Genomic DNA, 9,568 nt, shown 5'->3' with positions numbered 1-9,568 from the left:
CTTTCTGACAAAACAACCACCTCATTTGATCATCAACAAAATATATCAACTAGGCACATTTTGATTTGCAGTCAGATCTTTTCCAACCAGATTTTACTAATGTATAATGTCGTCATTCTACAATGAGAATAGACTTATCTAATAATGGGCAATAAGAAAAAAATTAAAAGCCATAGCCACCCCCTTTGGGTTTCGACGAATTTAATTTTAAATGCGATCATAATATCTAAAAATTTAATTCACCATTGATTTATAATACTTTTAAAAACATTGAGATTTTAGTTATCTGTCCCATCGACCATCGTTATAGAATGATTTGTGTTGAAAGTGGCTGCGACATGTGGTTCGCCATAGGCAGCCTATGGATTAATAAAAAAATAATAGATTTTTTGTGCTGTGCTCATGTTTCGGCATTAGAAAACTATTTACTTATAAGTACGTATTTTTTCAGACACAGTTTCTAAAAAAATGTACAGGGTCAAAGAATCATAATTTCGTGCACTATTATAAGTAAGTATGCGATTTATTAATATACATGTTTTCTTAATATATCTAGTCTAAAATAGTAAAATATCTATATTATTTTTGCGGATGAAATTCAAAATAAAATACAACAAAAACATTAAAAATAAGGTAAGTACCCAAGTTGGTAGGTACTTATTATGATCTTCTTTGGTAAGTTAAAAGTTTTATGTACTCACAAATGAATTTAAAATGATTCTATTTATCATCAGCAATTTATATTGCACAGGTTCTGAATAAGGTATATCTAATTAATTTACTTATATATTTACATTTACTTTACATTTTATTAAGTCTAGGATAATTTATTTATTGTATACAATCTACAACTTTTTGACACAAATAGTGCACACGGAACTTTGTCAGTCATACGTAGATATTTGTTTTCATTGAATAATGACTACATATTCCAGTTATTATTGATTAGTTTTTAAAATTCAATTACATGCCTAATCCAAGCCATAGTAGATAATATTCGTAGTCAAAAAATAATCATTTATCTAAAATTATGCCATTACACAATACATAATTTTAATGGATAGAAGATTATTTTTCATCGATTATGGTTTGGTAAGACAGGGCTTAATGAATATAAAAAAATAACCAACACCATCTGTAATAATATGTATTCTTAATTCAATAAACAAATAAATTAATATTACTGAAAAAATGTGCAATGTTTTTGTCAGATCGCCCATAGCATACCTAAACTATTATGGTTTGGTTAGGCAGGGTTTATTTGAATTTTAAAAACTAACCAGCACCATCTGCAAATTGTATTCTTAGTTCAACAAAACAAATAAGTATGACTGACAAAGTTTAGTGTGCACTATTTATGTCGAATCTTAACGGCCTACCTCCACCCATTGCCACTGGTGTGCGGAGTTTTCTGTGTGGGGGATTTTGGATTGATTAATATGTTTATCAATTAATATTTCATATACTTTTAACTTAATTTTAATCGTTTCCATTGGTCTTCATATAATTTTAATATTTTATTATGGCTGTGGCCCCTAGGGATTGCTGTAGCACTCCAAAAGTTGATGTTTGTCTTGTGGCCCCAAGGGGTAATATCAGCCAGGTTGAGAAACACTGATACCCGTCTTGCAGAGAATATTCCTTAGTGTCCAAATATAATGCATTTTGATGTATCTATTGTCTAAGTGTATTATCTTTAGCTTGTTGTTGGTAACGTTTCAAAAGTATCCCTCCACATCCGAGACTTGTTTACTGATAAATGGGATGGAATCATAATAATATACTAGGTAGGCACTACATCACTTTGCTACGCTCCAGTCAATGACGTCCCTAGGTAAAGTGCCCCCCCCCCCCCCCTTAAGCAGATTTAGAATGCCGTCCCCTTTCATTGTTAGTATCAAATTGTCTGAAAATTCGTTACGTACTTACATATTTTTTTCAAGTATTGATCTTAAATAGACAAAAAATGAATACACCAAAAATCTTTAAATTGACGAACACACCATGTATTGAGAATTAGAGCATTTCCACAAAACTTACTCTCAAAAAGGGGTGGTTTTGGGCATGTGAAGGTCTCTGGTGCTGATAGGTTTGGAGGCACCCTTTGTAAAACTGTTATCTGTGAGATACACCGTCATTGCAATAGGTACGTATATAATACAACAACAGTTATGTTGTTAAGATTTTTTATGCCTTGATTACTGTTTAAACTAAGATGTCTATACTTTTTATTGAAGCAATAGCTTTGTCAGCATCTTGGAAAACTACCACTTTTACCTTGTTATCTTTTCAGTTGTAATATATTTTGTATTGGTTACTTCATTCGCTAAACAACGCACTACCTTCATGCCACTGGTCGTTACTGGCTCCAGTAATGGAGCATAGGGGTAGCACAAGGTATTCTTTTCCCTCGGTCCGCTGCCACGTCTCGCGCCTCCCGCCGTGTGAAACCTGTAGCCTGTAGCACGTAGGTCGATGTTTATCGTAGCGAGGAGATTCGTCTGTAGGTGAGGGTGAGGACGATGGTCACGAAATTCTTGACACTGTGCGATTAGGGTACTGACTACGTAGTGTCACACTCTCTGGTGGCTTCCGTATTACATAATAATGTACCTAATATAGAAAAAATATTTTTTTTAGATTTATGGTGTGGTTTGCAATACATCATAATAATTACAATAAGTTTATGAAGCTTATAAAGTTTTCTTTAGATCATGTCCGATCCTAATAGGATCATAATATAGGTTTGTATTAACAGATTTTGTTTTTAGGAGAAATGGATGTCAGCCACTTGCTCAACCTATTAGGCCCATACTCTGACTCATACACAAATTGAAAAACAATATGTGTACTTGCCAGCAGTGCTCGAAATGGACAATTCTACGAACCGGAGCGCTGCATAATCTTCAAAGAATATCAAAGAGTGTTGGATTTTTTGTTGCAATCTTAAACCGATGAAAGAAATAAAAACAATCTTTGAACTTTTGACATTCACAGCATTATAATCAAGTTATGAGTATGAATACTTAAATTTTTTCCACGTGGTAACTTTGATAATTGTATCTATTTACATCATTTATTTTCCGCCCCTTAATAAAATGGCACTATTGAACAGTGCCATTATCTGCATACTTTTTTATCATACGTATGGCATCACAAGTCCTGAAATTTTGTTATACCATATTAATTTAAATATCTAACTTAACCGTTTTATGGGTAAAGAAATTACAAGACCATAGATAAATTCTTTTTTTATCGACCATGTCCGATCCTAATATGATCATATGGGCCTCCACAGAGTAGAGGCTTGTATTAACAGATTTTTTTTGTTTTTACGAGAAATGGATCTCAACCACTTGCCCTACTTATTAGGAACATACTCTGATACACAATATGTGTACTTGCCAGACCCAGGATTCGAACCTGGGACCAACGACACAATAGGCCGACACTTAAGCCGCGCGACCATCGTGGGTGTTGTATATTTAAGATTTTGTAAATATGATATAAAAGATATTAAGTAAATTCTCTCCTAAAAATACACTTACTAAAAGTATCATATATTTAAAATTAATAATCATTATACATAAATACATTTGTAACCAGTGTAACATGCAAGAAAGCTTCTCTTTGTCAATATTGTCAATTGTTATTGTAATTGAACATGTGCTAAGCGAAATAATTTGTTCCCGAATTTCAAGGTATGATAAATTTTAATACGTTGGAACGTCATTCATACAGTATATTTTTATATTGGATTAATCTTGAAGAACAAACAAATTAATTCACAACTTAACATTACCTGTTGTATTAACTGTTGTACTGTATTTTTTAAATAATACACATATTTTAAAATCTTGGCTTTATTGAATTTATACAATGCAATGAAACCGAGATTTTGAGCCGAGTTATAGACTAATTGTTTTCAATAAAAAATGAACAATACTGTCCAGATTGACCACGTCGAGGTGTAAGCATATTCCTTACCAGGAAAGGAATACTGTAGGATAAGGGCGTTAGTGGAGAGAGGAGGGATCTAAGCAATACATTATTAATTATTACAATTACATATTATTATGTGTGTGCATTCATAATTATTATACATATTATTTATATATAGATAGATAGTATGTATACATTTATATATTTACTACAAGGTTTACGTATTGACACGTTGATAAACAATCATTAAGAAAAATAAGAAATGCATATCCGCATTGGTTTGTTTAATTTTTACAATAATTTACACAGGAGGTCGTATGTTTTGTCATCTTTCAATTCTCTTTTTCGACTTGCCGTGTCATCCGCTGAATGCCGACCTTTAGCTAGCCATGACCGAACATATTTTTCAGGATTAAATTGCCTCAATGGCGGACCTACACTATTTATAAATAACATCGTAGCACACGTTTTAATATAAAGACATGATCTTGGTGGTGTCATTATCTCATTTAAAGCGCTAAAATTTCTTTCGCATTCAGCTGTTGATATTGGGATCGTCGCTATAGCTTTAAGGAGAGGTTTCAAATCTTCTGGAGTTTTATTAGAATCATCACACATTTAAAAAAAAAACCTAAAACCGCGTTTAATATCTAATTCATTTAAATGAAATTGATGGCATAATCTGATAATGTTATCCTCTCCATATCGTATGTCCACGCCGTCATCATCTGATTTGCGATAATTATTACGATCCAGTACTTGTATACTCTCTAATAAATTGTTATATAGATTAATGTTTTCTTAGTGAATGTTTGCGTTTCGACTGACATGCGATGAACTTGTTGTAATCATTCGATTTCTTAAGTTATTGGCTAGACTTCTATATAATTGAGAAAAATTAATGGCTTTAACCTTACCTTCCTGAATAATTAGTCCTTTGTATATCTTTTCATCTATGGCTCTAAGAGCGTCTAATAATTTTGGACCGGGATCATTTGCCATCGAATCAAGGACACGAATGGTGGTTTTAATCGCTTTATCAGCATCAACTAGTGTAATATTACGCATTTGAAGATAATTCGATAAGAAACCTAATTCATCTAGTGCATCTGACATTGTATTTAAATTTCGAACAAATTCCACACTTGTTAACATTTTTCTAAGGCCACTATATTTGCATCGTTCTGATTCATCCGTAGTATTATCTTCGGATGCTTTATTAAAATGATCGTATAGTGCCGAATAATTATTAATAACGGCATTTAATCTAAGCATACTTGAAACCACCCACCGCACTGATAAAACTCTTCCAATTTTTAATAACTGGGTTTCTAGTGAATTGGCCGCTTGTCTCTTTTCGATCATCTAATTTTTTTTTTATGTGCAGATATATTAGTTTCTTGTGTAATGTTATTGCCTGCTGGGATTTTTAATCAAATTTTTAAGAGAACCCATTTTCTTTAAAATGTAACTTACATATTTATAAAACAGTTAACATTTTAAATTGAAACACAAAACTTACCAGAATGTAGCGACGTCAGCATAAAAATAATTATTATAAACTTATAAACAATCAAATAAAATGACCTACTTTTAGTTAAATTGAAGTAGGTATGCAAGTACCTATACAAAATACATACAAAAAATGTATAACATGACATATGGTATATAATTTAATAGATAATCACACGACACAACACTTAAATATGGGTATTACCTATAACCGCAATGAGTAATTTAAATTATAAAATAAAATTAATGTTTTTGTCTAGAAATTTATTAATTGGTGAATTATTAAAAAGTGGTATGAACTCGCCAAAGAGAAAAACAAAACTTTATTAACAATTACATATTTAATTTGAAATATTTCAACCCCTTAAAAACATGTAGGTTATTTGGGGAAAACTTTTTACTATTTACTACAAAGGCTTTTGTCAGGGCACACATTTTGTCGGTAATAAAATAATTTAGCGAACTCATCTGCGAAGGTCTAACTACCTAGTTAGGTTTTTTCATGTATGCAATATTTATTTAGTTTACACTTTACAGCTTTAGTGTCTTTAGATAATGCATTTCGCCCGGTCGCCCGGAAGAATACGTAGAAGGTGAACACAAAATTTATGACATGCATTTGTTTTTTTAACACGCACGCTCTTAATATTTCGGTGCGTACCAAATTCTTTTTAAAAATGCAATGTTTTTTCTGTGACTATAAATGGAAACAATTGAGAGAAATTATACAATTCTCTCCAGTACCTACATATGTTCGTGTTTTAAAACAATCTTTTTTGAAGCCCAGTTTCATATTGTCTTGAAAAAATAATATTTTGTTGTTTAACTACCGTTTAAAACAATTTCGGACATTCTTAAGTACGTAATATGTACGGGTCATAGAAAATTCAGTGGTTCTAAACCAGTAAAATTATTTTTTAATAAAAATTAATTTTCGTAAATTTTAAATCTGACCCGGAACGTAATAATATTAAGTATGACGCTTGAGGATTTTACTAGACGACTCGCTGTCCGTCGGATATTTTACGAACCGGTACGCCATTTTCGAATTTTTAACGAACAGGAACGCCATCCTCGGAAATCCCACGAACAGGAACGGCGCTCCGGGGCGTTCCGCTCCATTCCGAGCGCTGTGCCAGACCCAGGATTCGAACTTGGGACCCACGACGCTATAGGGCTATAGGCCGACGCTTAAGCCGAGCGGCCATCGTGGGAGACAATAAGTAATACATTTTCATAACTTTGAAAAAATGACGCTTGGGTACTAGTAATTAAGGCTAGATGATTTTAATAATAATGTATATTTTTAACCTATAATATTAATGAACTTGTAAATCGTCATGATTAGACTAGGTCAATTCACTGCTAGGTGTAGGTATTCCCTGGCCCAGGGTTGGCGAACCTGTGGCACAGAGAAAATACTCCACGATCTCTGAAAATTTTGAAACAAGGAAAACATTTTTCAAAGATATGCCTTCGGCTAGAAACACGATGAAAGATAGAATCTCACGAACTCAACTGCTCGGCATGTAAGAGACAGTCGAAAAATAATATTTAAGAAATTTGGCACGCGCACGGAAAAAGGTTCGCCAATCCTGCATTAGCCCTTTCTACTCTTATCGTTCTCTATAGTATATTTGTTGCTAAGCATGATGAGTTCGTCTATTCAGCGGGCTATGGGAAAACGGTGCCTTTAAATTTAAAAAAATCTTTTTGTTTGTAATGTTGTTTTGCTAGGTACCTACGCATGTATTAAAAAACATTTTAAAGATGTAAACTATCAAAAAACTGCCTCTAATAAAATTGCAAGCTTCGTATTTTTCGGCTAGGCTATCATTTTTCAGAGATATTTCATTTTCAAAATCATTCTCTTCTCCAACGCCATACTTCTTCCCACATACCCACCCGTCAATCTGTCATAAAATTAATGTCGTTGCATACCACGTTTTATTTAATATATACACACATGTAACATCATTGACTGTAACCCAAAAATAAATAGGTTGTGTTTGATCTTGCGATGTTTTTCAATAGGTTGTGTTAGGTTTTGGTTTGGCTTTTAATCTTAAAATACCTTAGCATACTACGAGTATCTATATTATTGTTGTTGATGCTGTTGGGCTACTGCATATATTATTAAAAAATATGCTCTAGCGCCCGAGGATTCCTTGATTTCTGAGTGCATCGAGTATTGATAATTTCTTTATGGAATCGAATGCAGGGCTCGAAATGGACCGGAGCGCCGTTCCGGTTCGTGGAATCTGTAAAGTTATTGCTCCGTCTCGTGGTTAAAATATTTTGACCGTCTGAGCTAGATATGCCATATAACAAAAAATCTTTATAAAATAACCATAAAATTTGATAACCATGTTAATATCCTCAGAAAAATTTCGAGCGCTCCGGTTCGTAAAATTTTCCATTTCGAGCGCTGATCGAATGCCTTCTCGTCTATAAACCCATGCAAACCCAGGCAGTTTGTATTCCTGGCACCGCTTTATGATTTCTGTGACGACTTGGATATGGTCCATAGTGCTGTATCCACCCGCCCCTCTAAATCCGGCTTGCTCTCTCGATTGGTTCTCATCTAGTATATTTTGCAGATGGTTCGAGAGAATTTTTGTGAACGTCATGTAGAGAATATTGAGTTAACTTATTGGATGATAATTTGCTAGGTCTTCTCTGTCACCTTTTTGTGAAAAATGACAATGCCGGCATTTTTCCATGCTTCTGGGACATCCTCTTTGCGTCTGCAGGCTGTGAACAATTATTGTGCAAGCACTTCGTTTGCATCCTTTCCCGCTTTTTTGATGATATCACTATCGTTAGACCGTTTTCCCCCGGGGTTTTACCACTTTTCATGTAAGTAATTTAAATCATACCTAGTTTAGTTCCTAGGATGTAATTTCGGAAGCATGGTCTTCATTATTTTCATTTCTCTGAAGATATGAGTCTATAATAAATTGTGTTGTCAGTGTCATCGTTGTAGAACTCTGCAACTCGGCTTAAGTGTTCCCAATTTCTGATGATAGAACCATCTTTTGCTTTTAGTGCTGTGATTTACCGTTTTCCTGTCGACAAGCATTGCTTATTCTTGTTCAAACTTCTCACTGCTTTCACAATAATTGCTTGTAGGTATGAGGTTTACATTGAATTTACGAAGGTCTTTTCTTATCAGCCAGTTCAATTGTTTCTACATTTTGCAGTTGGTAGGTAGGTATCTACTATTTTCAAAAATATCGAATTTGGGTTGCGAAGATCATGGATAATAAAAAATGTGGTAGGTAGATAGGTACATACCTACCTATATATTATAGCAAACTGGTGTCATTATTTTTTTCTGGCGCATTATATTATTATTGTTGTGCCTACATATTTATTTTAATTGATTAGATTATACCATTCAGGTCCGTAGCCGACTGCACAACGTCATCCAGGATCTACTCCGAGCTATCTTTCTCCAGTAGGTCACACTCAGGCACGCATTCTGACTCTGACTCTGCATCCCTTTTGACATTGCCTTGTCAAAATTATGAATAATACTTACAATATATTCATTATTCCACTTCAAGTGAATTATTCGACCTGATATCGATCAATTATTATTCTTCTTGACCTGCCGAAGTAATATATTAAGTAATCATATTTTAAAGATTTAACCAAATGGCGTTCTTATCCTTTTGTAGTTTTGATCCTCATGCAAGGCATGGAAAATATATGTTGAAAAGTGCAGTGATTCGGTAATATTCTGTATTTTTATAGGTACCTAAGTAGGTACTTAGGTGCCTATAAAAAATTGGAACCGAGGGTGATAATTTTCTTTTACTAGTTGTAAAAACAACTCATTCAAACATTTACGTCATGTCCATGTATCTTTGACCAACACTTATTCTGGACCACGAAGAAAGCTTTTGTTGGAAAGCTTGAAGTTTTGTATCCAAAATCAAAATGTTGCTTTCTTTTTCCTGAAATAAAAAAATTAATAGTTTTTTTGTCAAAAAAACCTGCCAAATAAAATAAATCGACTTCTTATCACTAAAGGGGAAGAAAGTACTATTTGACATGAAAAAAGAGGCGAAGTCAACATTAAATTTTATAGTTAGTTTTGAAACCTTTC

This window comes from Rhyacophila brunnea, unplaced genomic scaffold (genome assembly GCF_057557595.1).
Source record: "Rhyacophila brunnea isolate RB1 unplaced genomic scaffold, BYU_Rbru_1.0 scaffold_10, whole genome shotgun sequence".
Lineage (NCBI taxonomy): Eukaryota > Metazoa > Arthropoda > Insecta > Trichoptera > Rhyacophilidae > Rhyacophila > Rhyacophila brunnea.
This window is presented reverse-complemented; position numbering follows the sequence as displayed.